The sequence below is a fragment of the Pongo abelii genome, chromosome 4, assembly GCF_028885655.2.
Source record: "Pongo abelii isolate AG06213 chromosome 4, NHGRI_mPonAbe1-v2.0_pri, whole genome shotgun sequence".
NCBI lineage: Eukaryota > Metazoa > Chordata > Mammalia > Primates > Hominidae > Pongo > Pongo abelii.
The window spans coordinates 63,717,336-63,730,267 of NC_071989.2; the positions used below are offsets into that span (position 1 = coordinate 63,717,336).

General features: G+C 41.7%; 1 long non-coding RNA gene across 1 annotated transcript; it reads left to right on the forward strand.

Annotated features, from left to right (window-relative positions):
- Nucleotides 1-8,373: 8,373 nt before the first annotated feature.
- On the forward strand, nucleotides 8,374-11,994 carry LOC129059397 (uncharacterized). The gene is made up of 2 exons (XR_008525259.1): nucleotides 8,374-9,246; nucleotides 10,919-11,994. It is a non-coding gene; the product is annotated as an uncharacterized LOC129059397 (long non-coding RNA).
- Nucleotides 11,995-12,932: the final 938 nt, after the last annotated feature.

Consider the following 12,932-nt stretch of genomic DNA (forward strand, 5'->3'; position numbering starts at 1 on the left):
CCATCTATGGGCTGGAGGTAGTATATGTAGTGAATGCTGTGGTCTCAGCACAGATCTTTCAGGATGAGGTACTCATACACCAACTATGGGGAGAGCTGGCAACTGAAGCGCTGGTCTGTGTCTCCCTGGCAATAGCCCTTGGCCAAAGAGAGCCACCTTGCCCAAGGCCATGCCCTCTCCCTGGGGTGGCCTGCATCCAGTGACTGCTGGGTGTGCAATGTGGTGAAGCTGTAAAGACTCTGGTCCCTTGTCTCTGTAGGAGCAACCTAAGCCCCAGGGCTCAGGGCTTCTTGTGGGATCACTGAGGTCTCTGTTGCAACTGCATTGCAGTCCTGCTTCTCCCCTTGCCCATTCTGCTTCCCTCATCTCCTTACATATGCATTTCCAAGAGCACTCCCCAGTGAGCCTCCGGCATGCTGATCTCAGGCATTCAGTATCTGTTTCCAGGGAACTGATCTAGGGCAAACAGGGCTGACTTCATGTACAACCTGTGTACAGGGCCCCATGCTCAGAGGGCCTCACACTTGATTTAATGCTCTGCTGCTGCCATCTTGAAATTTGTAATACTTTTTGAACATTGGCTTCAACATTTTCATTTTGCACTGGGCCCTACAAATTATGTATCCAGTCCTGATGACCACACTGAAGGGGAAACCTACCTAGAGCATCATGTGCAGTGGAAACCTGAGATGTTCCCTGAGCTCATCAGGAGTGACTGTTTTGATGTGTTGGCTCTGCCTACCATGGATGTGGGAAGAGGTGAGGGGCAATGGGAATGCTAAATGCTTCCCATCACTGGCTGACTGGGGCAAACACCAGCTTAGGAGAAAGGCTTAGCTGCGTGCTCCAATCCTCTGGGCCAACTCACTTCTTTGTTCTGGTCTAAAAGATGCTAGACTCTAGCCTTCCTAAGCTTCTGAAGCTTTCCATGATGCTCAGTCAGGGGCATCCACTCTTCTCCTTCCCTTTCCCCAACAGGCCCATTCAGAAGTGGGCCTGAACTGGGATGAGGCTTCTAAGTCTACTCATTTCACTTTTTCATTTTCACAACCCAACAATACTTTACCTGCTAAACAATTAAGCACATGACATTTGAAGAAGTCTTCCTGGTGCAACCTTTTTTATCTCTGGAGCATTTTGCTATGGGGAGAAAAATCAAGCAATAAAACCTTCAGTGAAAAAAAAATTGAGTTGTATGCATAACGGAAACATCACCTCATCTCTTCTGTTCTCTTTTAATAGCACTTTTGCAAAACTACCCAGTAAACCTGTATATTGTTCATGCCTCAGCCATGCTCAACCTCTATACCTTTTCCCAATCCCTGCTCTGCTTCTTGCCCCAAACCTGCCTCTTTCTGCAACCACAATTTCTATTCCTAGAGTTGCATCAAAAATGAGTAAGGAAAAAATAAAACTGCTTGTTACTACTAAGTGGAATTTTCATCGAAACAGAAAATGCACCCAATTTTAAATTAGTAAAAATAATTGCTAACATGTATATAACACTTGAAAGAATACCTGGCACAGATAATAAGCACTTTAGAACTCACTTACTCCTCACAGTGTGTTGCAGCACAAAGAAGTTAAATGAATTTCCTAATATTACTTTACAGTGTAAGTGGATGGGGCCAGGATTCAAAACCAGTTTGCCTGTATTCTTTCTTAACCACTATGCCATCTCCACAGTGTCCTCAAGTCAAATGGTGAGGACTTCATCAAATATGTTATTTTTTTACCTTAAATATAAAGTTTAAGAGACTAATGAGGCAATGGCCAAATAGACAACTTGGTCAAAGTTTGCACATTGACAAATGCAAATTCCAGTTCAGTGTGGAACAGCAGATGTGTGACAATTGGTAAATGAATTTTATTTGTTCAATCTTGAAAAGACCAAGAATACGAGCAGAACATGTAAAGGGGAGAGCCATCATAAAAGTGCTTAAATGTATGAGAATGGAGAGAAGAATTTTGCGACTTTGCGCCTGAAAAAGGAATACAAATGCAGAACTACTTCCAAATATCTGAAATAAATCTCCTATAATTTTCTTATGAATTAATCATAAATGAAATATTATCTTTCAACCTTTTGTACATTTTGAATAACTGTTATCATAATTCATTTTAATCAAATATCCTTTGGTGTGAGAAAAGTGGATTTTCAGATATTTTATTAGTGTCAATTTTATCAAAGAAATTTTCTAATAATATAGATTTTGCCAGCTGGTACCAACAAGGAGGAATGAAGTGGTGGTGGGGTGGGGTAGGCTAGGTGCAGGGACAGGGAGTGGAAAGAGGGCGCTAGAAAAGATAATAAAAATAGTACATATTAGGTAACAGGTTTCAACAAAAATGATAATTGAGGAGACACGCCAGAGTGGTGTGAGGGTCAAAATAGGGCAGTTGACATTACCTGATAATTTATTTTTTAAGCCCTGTGTTAAAACAGTTGTGTCAAAATGGCCTCTTGGTAATCCCCTGCATAACAACTCCGTGGGGTGAGATGTGTGAAATGCCTGGGATGGTGCCGGGCCCTCTGGAGGGTCTGTACTCTACATGACCTTGCAAATGGCTTCTCTTTCATAGCTCTCCAGAAGAGCAAACCTAAGTCAGAGGAGAGAGGCTTGTTCCAACCAGCTCTAGGCTTTCGCCTTCACGCAGCAGGAAACCCTGGGCTGCTCTCCAGCTTCTACAAGATTTCACCCAGCTTTCAAACTGCTGGACTGGAGAGAGAGAGAGAGAACATTTTCTCCGATTTCAAAATCTCTATACAAAACTGGTTTGATGATTCCTGCACCTCATGTAATTGTTCAGTAGTCACCAAGGTGCAGGCTCCCATCATTCCTTTTGGAATTCATTCCCCATTGATATTCTAACTCTACATGAAGCTTTCTTTAAGAATGGCTGCTGCATAGATAGTATGTTGACTTTAATAACTTAAAAATAGCTGCCAGCGTGCATTTTTAGATATAGTTAATGGTATTCTGAGAATCTGTGATTTTTGAAAGATAGTGATCTTCCCCCAGACCCCAGTCCACAGATATGTGAAGCTAAAAAATAAAAAGGGGGAGGGACTTGGAGACAGATATCCTGAGCTTATGCTATGTTTTTCTGACACCTCTGAGTTTTATAAACTTAGAGAACCATTCTTGGATCCTAAGTTTTTGCATCTATAAAATGGATGTCACATTATGCCTCATCTTTAAATGAAACTTGAGACAGCTGAATAGTAGCAGATTACATTTAAAAAAATTTTTTGGTGAATAATTTTTATTTTAAGAGGGCTTGGTATCTTTTTTGTTATTTGTTTGTTTTTTGTTTATTTGTCATTTCCTGACATAGGGTGTTGGTATCTAAAAGGATGGCTCATGAGGAAAAAATACAGACCAATGACTGGCACTGACTGCTAATATTTATTGCATATGTACAAATGTTTTACATGTATTACTTCATTTTAGCCTCATAACAATCTTACAAGATATGTATTTTTATTATCTACCTTTATAGATACAGAAAACAAGCATAGAGAGAGTTGAGCCAGCCGCTTGCCTAAGGTCAGCCAGGAGAAATGGTAGAAGCTGGATCTGAGCCCTGGCCACACCCCTTCAGGGCCTGACCTCATGACCTCATAACATCATCCTTTGAAGGCCTGAGGTGGGACCCTTCCCACCTCCACTCCATGGGCCAGCTACTAGAGCAGTAATTCTGCTCAGACATAAGGTCTCTTTTAAAATATTATTTACTTTTTATTCATTCTATAGGCCTCACTTTAGACTGTATTTATCTCAATACAGAGGAATACAAATGTGGATAAAAATCATGTCTACATTTTGAAAACTTAATTAGAAATAAACATTTTAATGTTCTGCCATGAGTTTCCTAACTTAGTCCTTTTGAGGCTGACAGTAAAGATTTGCCTTCAGAGGTAACAGTAGGTAGGCCACCGAATGCTCTCCCAATCAGAGAACTTATAGTTTATAACCAAGAATCTGGGGACATGAGCATTTTAAAATTCCAGTTTTTTTGAAGACATATCATGTTTTAAAAAAAAAATTTCAGAAAAAGCAATGCATTAGAATCCATACATATATTTGTAGAATGTATGGAGTGGCTATTCTTAATTGTAGCTGATCACAATAGCTGGCATATCATAGGGGATCAGTAAATACATTTCAAATGAACAGATGGACAAATGAACTTGGCAAAGCCAATGTCACTTCCAGTTCTTGCCAAAATAATAGTATCTAATATTTATTGATAGCTGATTATATGCCAAGTATAGTCTAAATGTATAGAACGTCCTCACTCATTTAACTCTCAAACAACGCTAGGAGGTAAGGACTATTTTTAATCTTTATTTTTCACATGAGAATCTTGAGGACCAGAAATAATAACTTGCTCAAAGTAAGTTACGCACCCAAAATTCAGACTTGGGTCCTATGGCCTGAGTCTATGCTGGAAGCAAAAAGGACAAGCCTTCTCTCGAAGAAACAAAGCTTAGCTAGGCCTGAATAAGCTATGCTCAAGCATTCTCAGAGGAGAAGCGATTTGCAGATTTTCCGAAGGGGCCTCCTGGGGTTAAGTGATTAGGCCGACCAAGGAGGTTATGCAAGGGTATTATGTACCAGCAAAAGCGGGTGGGCAATGAGTGAAAGTAAGCTGTGGACCCAGGCACTATAAGGAAAGGACTAAAAGAATCATCAGTTCCTGAGGCCAATGGAGATTGCGCTCTATTGTAAGGATTCTGTTGGGGATCCAGTTAGAAATATTCTTTGATAAGTGAATGAGACTGAACATATGGGGATTATGGACCTCAATTTTCAACATCTAACTTCAGTGTGGTGTCCAATATCTTATCCCCTGGCAGAATGGGCAAATGGTCAGAGAAGCCTAACCTCAAATACCTCCTTAAGCTACAAAGACCATGACATGGGGGAATAAAGTTCATCACTGTCTGCAGAAATAGATTCTCTCTCTCTCTCTCTTTTTTTTTTTTTTTTTTTTGTGAGACACCATTTCGCTCTCATCACCCAGACTGGAGTACAGTGGCTCTATCTCGGCTCACTGCAACCTCCATCTCCCAGGCTCAAGCGATTTTCCTGCTTTATCCTCCCAAGTAGCTGGGACTACAGGCATGTGCCACCACACCTGGCTAATTTTTGTACTTTTTTTTTTTAGAAAAAGATGGAGTTTTGCCATGTTGCCCAGGCTGGTCTCAAACTCCAGACTCAAGAAATCCACCCACCTCTGCCTCCTAAATTGCTGGGATTACAAGACATGAGCCACTGTGTCCGCCAGAGTAGGGTCTCATCTTACACTCTGGCCTACAAGACCAAATAGTAATTCCCAGCAAGAGACCATCTGGATAGATTAAAAAGGGATTCATAAAATTGTGCACACGTTACAACCTCTCTTTGACCATCACAATGAGTAAAAGAGCTTGTGGGGGAAACTCAAAAGAGGGTTCTCCTAGGGCTTTTCAGTAGAGGGGGATGGTGTAATCAAGACTTGGGAATCTGTCCATATCAGGTTGATAAAAAAAATCAGGAGGCTGGGTATGGTGGCTTACACCTGTAATCCCAGCACTTTGGGAGGCCGAGGTGGGAGGATCACTTGAGATCAGGAGCTCAAGACTGGCCTGGCCGACATGGTTAAACCCCATCTCTACTAAAAATACAAAAATTAGCTGGGTGTGGTGGCACATGCCTGTAGTCCCAGATACTCAGGAAGCTAACACAGGAGAATTGCTTGAATGTGGAAGGCGGAGATTGAAGTGAGCTGAGATTGTGCCACTGCACTCCAGCCTGGACGACAAAGCAAGAATCTGTCTCATTAAAAAAAAAAAAAAAAAAAAATCAGGAAGGAGTATAAAGAAGTTCTGAGAGCTTGACATGGTCCCATCACTCTGTTTCTTTTCTTGAGACTCACCCAGGGGTTCAATACCATTGTGTTCTTCACCAGAGTCAGGCCAGAACAATGCAAGACAATCCTTTCACAGGTGTGATCTGTGCACCACCCACTGCTGCTTCAGTATTGTTGTCATATTCTGATAAATTGTTACATAGATGTTGTATTATTACATATGTGTATGTGTGTGCATACAGACACACACATACATATAAACACATATATATGATGTGATATTCCCCAAATTCAGTGGATACAAGAGACCAGCAGCTTTCCCAAATGCATTTAAAAGAGGTCTTTTTTTTAAATTAACAGAATTATGTCTGGAATCTCAGCACATAAAATAAACAGGAGCTCTCTGGTTAAAGTTGGCGTGGGATGGGGCTGGAGCCATTCTGCCAGGAGTGGTGGAGGGAAGGCTGGGGTTCTTCCTACAAACCTAGCCACCCACAGAGAAGAGCACCTTTAGGGCACTGCACTCAGGGTTTTGAGCGTGCACTGTAGAGGGTGCACCACAAAGGTTTTCGAAGAGCTTTGAGTATCTACTATTTCCCACAGCACAACAAAAATTTTTATCCCTTGAGAAGAATTCTTTTGTAAGTGACAGGGAAACTACAGAGTCACATTGAGGAGGACGCTTTGCTATACCTCGTTTTCCTGCAGGCTCCTTAGCCCCTTGTAAAATCATGGGTGCTGAATGTGTTTGTGTATGTGTGTGGGGGTGGGAGGTGCAATGCGGCAGCATTGCCTATCACCTCCCACCAAGAGCAGCCATGCCCCAGTTCCTTGCTGAGTCAAAAATATTCTCTTCCATACTTCTTTCAAAATGATTGGTGGCTACTTGCCTTAGATCTACTTAACTAAAGAGCTATTCAAGGACTTCTTGAAAAATCACAGACAGTGATTTTATAACAAAAGGCCGACGGTGTCTCTGGGACTGAGGGACGGACCTGAGTGAGTACTAGGATTAGAAATGGAGGAGGTTGATGAAGTATTTGTTGATGTTTCTGTTGATGCTACAGCAGCAGCACAGCGGCTCATTCCCCAACTATCAGGAACCATGAAAGTTCTGAAAGAAGGAGGCTGGGAACTTTTTTGTCCTTGGTCAGGTCACAATGCTCCTGTAAATCTTTAACAAAACATAATTAGTTGTTTATATACTTCCCCTTTAATCCCAGAATTCGATTTACAAAATATTTGATTGCTGTTTTTGTATATTATCTCAGTGCTCTAAAATTACCCTAGCAAACGTGCAGGAATGGGTATAGGCCCCTTAAATAAAAACGGAATTAGTTATGTTAGGTTTTTTTTGCTGTTTCACTGTTACAATTCCCCACTGTCAAAGGCTCATTCCACAATTTTGTGGGATTAGGGACAATGGGATGTCATCTCTCAGCTGGCTACTTCCTGCCGAACAGGGTCAATGTGGGGCAACTGTGGAATGAAACTTTTTGACCTGGCAGTGAGCTGATGTTCAGGCCCTCGTTCCTTCCGGGTCTTTAGGAGGACCTATTTCTTAGTTGAAAAGGATGCAGGTCCACATCCATGGGATAAATGATTCTGCTGGAAGCAAACTTATAAACAAAAGTTAGTATAATATCTAGTGTCTTAACATATTTGGCAATTGTTAAATTTCTTAGAGCATCAGTTGGTTCTCACATCAGGGCAGAAACCTGGAATGGCCTACCATATCAGCAAGAAAATCAATACATTTGTTCCCTACTCTCAATTGTATCCAGGGCTCCTGTGGGTATATGGTGATAGATCCGCTCAACATACATATTTAACAGGTTACAGAAGTAGCTATAAATATTTATGAAGGTGGTCTTGACACTTGTGTACTGAACAAACATGCATGTAACACACGTTTATCTTGGGGTGGAGACTTAACCTTTGCCGGGCATGGCCTTAGGTCCTGTTTATAATTTGGTATCTTATAGCCACAGGCTGTGCTGCCAGTCTCATGATCTCTATTTTAACATTAATGCTGTTGTTGTGTCTAAACTATAAAGGGAGGGGGGATAACAAGGCATACCCAACCTCGTTTCTCGTGTCTCACTTTCAAGCAGTGGGCAGCTGAATATGGGCTCAGTTACACCAACACGTTCAGGTAGGAGGACTTCTCTTTTTAATACTTGAATTCTACATACTCTCACATAATGGTCATTATATTTTTAGTATCAAGTGATTGCTTTTTGCCATAATGTATTTTCTCAGATAAAAATTTAGTCACATCTTAAAATAAACTTGCATTTCACTTATCAAAACTGCATCTACAGGACTTGAAAAATAGTAATAAATAGATGTGAAAAACACATTCAATTTGTAGCAATGCTTAGCACACATATAGATTCATGGATTACCCTCCTCCCCCACAAAATCTGATGGTTGAACCCATCTAAATAAATCATATTAGCTTTTTTAAAAAAGCAACTTTTGGTTAATTTATATAAATTATTTTCCATGAATGTAGTTCTAGCAATAATGAATGAATGCACTGTTTATTGACTATTTGCAAATTGTTTTTGTTATCTCAGATGGAAATTTTGGAGGGATCAATTCCTTGACATGGGAGGAGAACGGAAGGAAAACAAACTACCTTTTCCTTTCCTGTTATTGCTGATGTGTACTTTCCCTGTCTTCCACGTCATGACTCAGGAATCAGGGGGTGCATCTCAGAGGGCACCCTGCCTGTGTTCTCTGTCATTGCCTGTGAGCCACCGACCAATACCATCATTTTAATCACTCAAGAAGCCTTCCTTTCAGGAACGTATATTGCTTCTTGGCCTCTGCCTTCTCCCTGGAAATCCTGGGCAAAGAGCCAGGGAAAAAATGTGAGTGCTCAGGCTGAAATCAATGGGCTAGAATTGTTTCTTCACTTTGGGTGACTCCACTGTTACTCAAGGAATGAACTGATTGGCACCAAGCAAGAAGAACAGCACATCCCTTTGGACTCATTCCCTTTTTTATAAGCCATAACCTTAGGGACAATAAGCTAGAGACCCTGCCAGCATCCTTGAGCCAGGATCTCATCTGATGTCACAGTAGCCATGTTTCCCTGGCATCCGAGAGCCCAGCGATGCAAATAAGGCCTGGGCCAAACTAAGCTCTGACAATTAATGTTATTCCAAAGAGGAGGCAGCGAGGGTAGGAAGTTCTGGTCCCCTCATCTTACTTCAAGTTTCACGGCCAAGAGTGATGATAGCTTTAGTCAATAAGTACAGTCAAGGAGCCTATGAGACAGAACTTGTCACAAAGACAGCTGATGTTTCGCATGGACCTTAACAGAGTAACTGGTTTCTCTTCAGGAATGGGGCACAATCCAGAGGTTACTAACCACAGGTGAGTAACAGGGGATCCACAACAATCTCATCTGACTCATAGTAGAGATTGCTAGCATCTACCCAGCATTCATTGTACCCTCTTCCTTACTAAGAGAAACTCAGTTCATTGTAATCAGCAACATATTCCCAACAGGAAAATCACATTTCAAGCCTTCCTTTAGATAGGTGACTACATTTTGGCCAGTGAGATAGAAGTGACAGTTGTCAGATGGGCTCCTCCTGACAGCTCCTTTAGAAGAGGCTGACCGAGCTGTCAGCCATTTGTCCTGGTGCGTCCTTCTCTCTACTGACTACAATATAGGTGTGATGGCTAGAGTAGCAGCTGCTATCTTGGGACAAGAGGAGACCTTGGGGTAAACAGAACCTAGGATAGTAAAGCAGAAGGATAGAAGAGCCTGAGCTGATGATGATGTGGCAGAACTGCCATACCAGCTCTGGACTGCTAATCTCTGGACTTAACTTTCAGGAAACAAAATTAAACTCTGTCTGGCTCAAGCCACTGTTACTTTATGGACCAAGAGCATTGGCAGCACTTGGGAGCTTGTTAGAAAGGCAGCTTGTCAGGCCGCTTCCCAGGCCAAATGACTGAAGATCTGCTTTGTAGCAAGATCCACAGGTGATTTGCATGCACAGTAAAGTTTGGGAAGCACTGCTCCAGATGTAGTTAGTTTCTCTGTTTATGAAATTATTAACTGATATATCCTGGGGAATAATGAATTCTATTTGCCGGTACTAAAACATGGTAAGAATGATATGACCATAGGACAGAACAACTAAAATGGCCTGAGTTATTTTGATACAAAGAAAGAAAGCATTCATATCAATTAGTTAATTGATGTTCCAGCCACTATACTTGGCACCAGAGAAGTAAAGATATCCCTGCTCCAGACTTCATGGTCTAACAAGGGAGACATATAGATACTGTGTATTGTAGATACTGTGTATTTATTGTATTGCAATGGATTATAAGAACCGTTTGGATGCAATAAGAGCTATGCCCAGGTGTTCTGGGAAAACACATGAGGGGTGTAAGCCTTCCCTCCTGAGCTAGGGAGTAAGTTAGAGAAAACTTCTTGGAAGAGATGTCACCTGATTAGTTAAGAATTATCTTGCTTCTTCCCCCAGTTTCAGGGATCAGAGGCCATCCTTTGTGGGCTTAAGTCAGCCTGCTGGCCTCCCCAGCTGCTCCTTAAATTCTAAGAGTTGGCATAAAAGACACAGGTTACAATACGAATGTCTTCGTCCTACACGATCTTTAGTTTCTCAGTTCACAATGTGGGCTCCTTGGCTCCATTTTACATAGATAGGAAATTTGGACACTGAATAGAGGGTGAATTTCAAAGGATTCAGAGAAGGCAAACCCATATGAGTGTTTAGAGTTTATTGATCACTAGTATCTTCTTAATTTTGTGAACACCGGGTTCTGAATTCCTTCATTGAGTAGCTATTTCTCTTCATCTGTCTTCTACAAACATTCTGAAGTTGGAAATCCTTTTTAATGGTGTTTAGAATAAGTCAATGTTTTTCTTGTCTTTATATTTCTACTTGGTATTCTTCAGTTTTCTGTATTATTAAAAATGAAATCACATTTTTGGATACTTGTGGTTTGGCCGGCTGGTTGGGAAACTGTTTTCTGGCATTCATTATTGCTTTTTTCTTTCCATTTAAAGAACATTTACTGGATTTGGTACTTGGCGAAAGAAACTGACAAATTAAGAAATGAGAGAGAGAATAAAGGCACTGTGCATGCTGAAACCCCAAGAAGACTTTTTTTCTCCTACTTTTTATGGACCTGAGGTGTTGGAAATGGAAACATTGTTTCAAACAAAATCCAGATTTTTATCTCTCTCTCCAAGAGATACGGCTTTAATCTTTTTTCTTAGAAAAAAGACTGAAACAGTCGGCTAGGGGCTGATTTCCTCTTCTTTGAAACAGACCAAAATATCCCTGTGGGTGAAAAACATGTCGGAAGTGAAACAGAAAGACTCAGCTTGCCCCGTGTTCGTGGTCTGTCAACTTCTCTAGCCAGTGGCTGGGTCCACAGCTCACTGCTGCCGGTTGCCCTGCGTTAGCCGCATTGCGGGGGAGACAGGAGACGCCTGAAGGCTTTTTATATTCTACTCTCTTCTGAAGAATTCACAAGTTAGCAAGCACTCAACCACTACTAACTAGAAGATATTGCCAACCATAACAAACTACACACATCAACAAGGCCTCCCTCATATTGCAATCCCAGCAGAAAATGCTGCAGGAAAAGCACTCCCCAAATCTTGGTTGCCTGCCACCCAAGTTCTTATGCCAAGATATGTGTTTAGCCAGTTCTAAGATGCTGCCACCTTTTCGTGTGTCCAACACTAGGCCTTCTACCATAGTTCCCTCCACCCAGAATGTGTTACTTGGCTCCTACAAATGCAAGAGGAAGTGCCCTTCCCTGAGGAGAAATCAAAACACAGGGTGAAACCACGACTTGTTTTCAACAGGCCTCCTGTTGTGAGCCCTCCCAACTGTGCTGCCTTTCTCCAAGAGAGCTGGGACTGGCGGCTGGAAGCGGTATAAATGGCCTGTGCCTCTTCCTGAGGCTGCCTATAACAAGAGTCTCAAGAGCAATTCGTCATCGGCTGGAGATTTACCAACTTGGCTCACTGAGCCAGATCGTGCTTTGTCAGATGTGAAATTCTGATGTTCTAATACATGGCTTGTTTGCAAACTATGCCTTAAATAAATATATTCAGGATATTTAACAATATAGTGTTCTGAATCAGAGCATCATTTACATCTTTATTTATTCAATAATCATTTACGAAGTGCCAAATATATGCCAAGTACTATGCCGGGTGCAACAGTTAAAACGCAGGAAAAAGATAGTATTGCCCTTACTGGGCTATAAATTCAAATCTCTGTCTTATCTCATCAAGCAATCTTTCCGCCTTGGCCTCCTAAAGTGCTGGAATTACAGGCATGAACCACCACACCTGACCCAGGAGAGTTTTCTTTAACGAGTGATGTTTGATCTCAGTTTTGAAAAGTATAGAGGTGTCCACCTAGAAGTGAGGAAAGAACAGAGCATTCTGGAAAGAGGACTGTGGAGCAAAGGCAAAGAGATATTACATAGCCTGGCATGGTTTGGGAACTATAAGCAGTTGAAATTGGTAGTGAATGGGGCATGAGAGGAAGGAGAGGTAGGCAGAGGCATGATTGTAGAGAACCCTGTATTCCAATCTAAGAATCAAAGTCATCATCCTGAAGGCTGTGGGGGCAATATTGAGAAGGTTCCCAGAAAATGAGTGATATTTACTTGTCTTCATGTCAGCAGCAAATTGAACAGCAGGGGTTGAAAACAGGGGTGGGCTAAGTAGCAGATCATTGCAATAGACCAGAAGAATGAAGGCTTGAAACTTCAATGGGCAACAGGGATGAAGAGGTGAGAACAGATTTGAAAGAAGTGAAAGGAGTAGGATCTGCAAAACTTGGAGACCGATCGGATTCTCAAAGATTAAGGAGATGGAGATGTCAAGGGTGAATGGTTCCCAGTTTATTATTTAGGAATCTGAAGGAATGCTGGTGTGTGCGGAATTGGTGGGTTCTTGGTCTCACTGACTTCAAAAATGAAACCACGGACCCTTGCGGTGAGTGTTACAGTTTAAAAAAAAAAGAGACGGAGTCTCGCTCTTTCGCCCAGGCCTG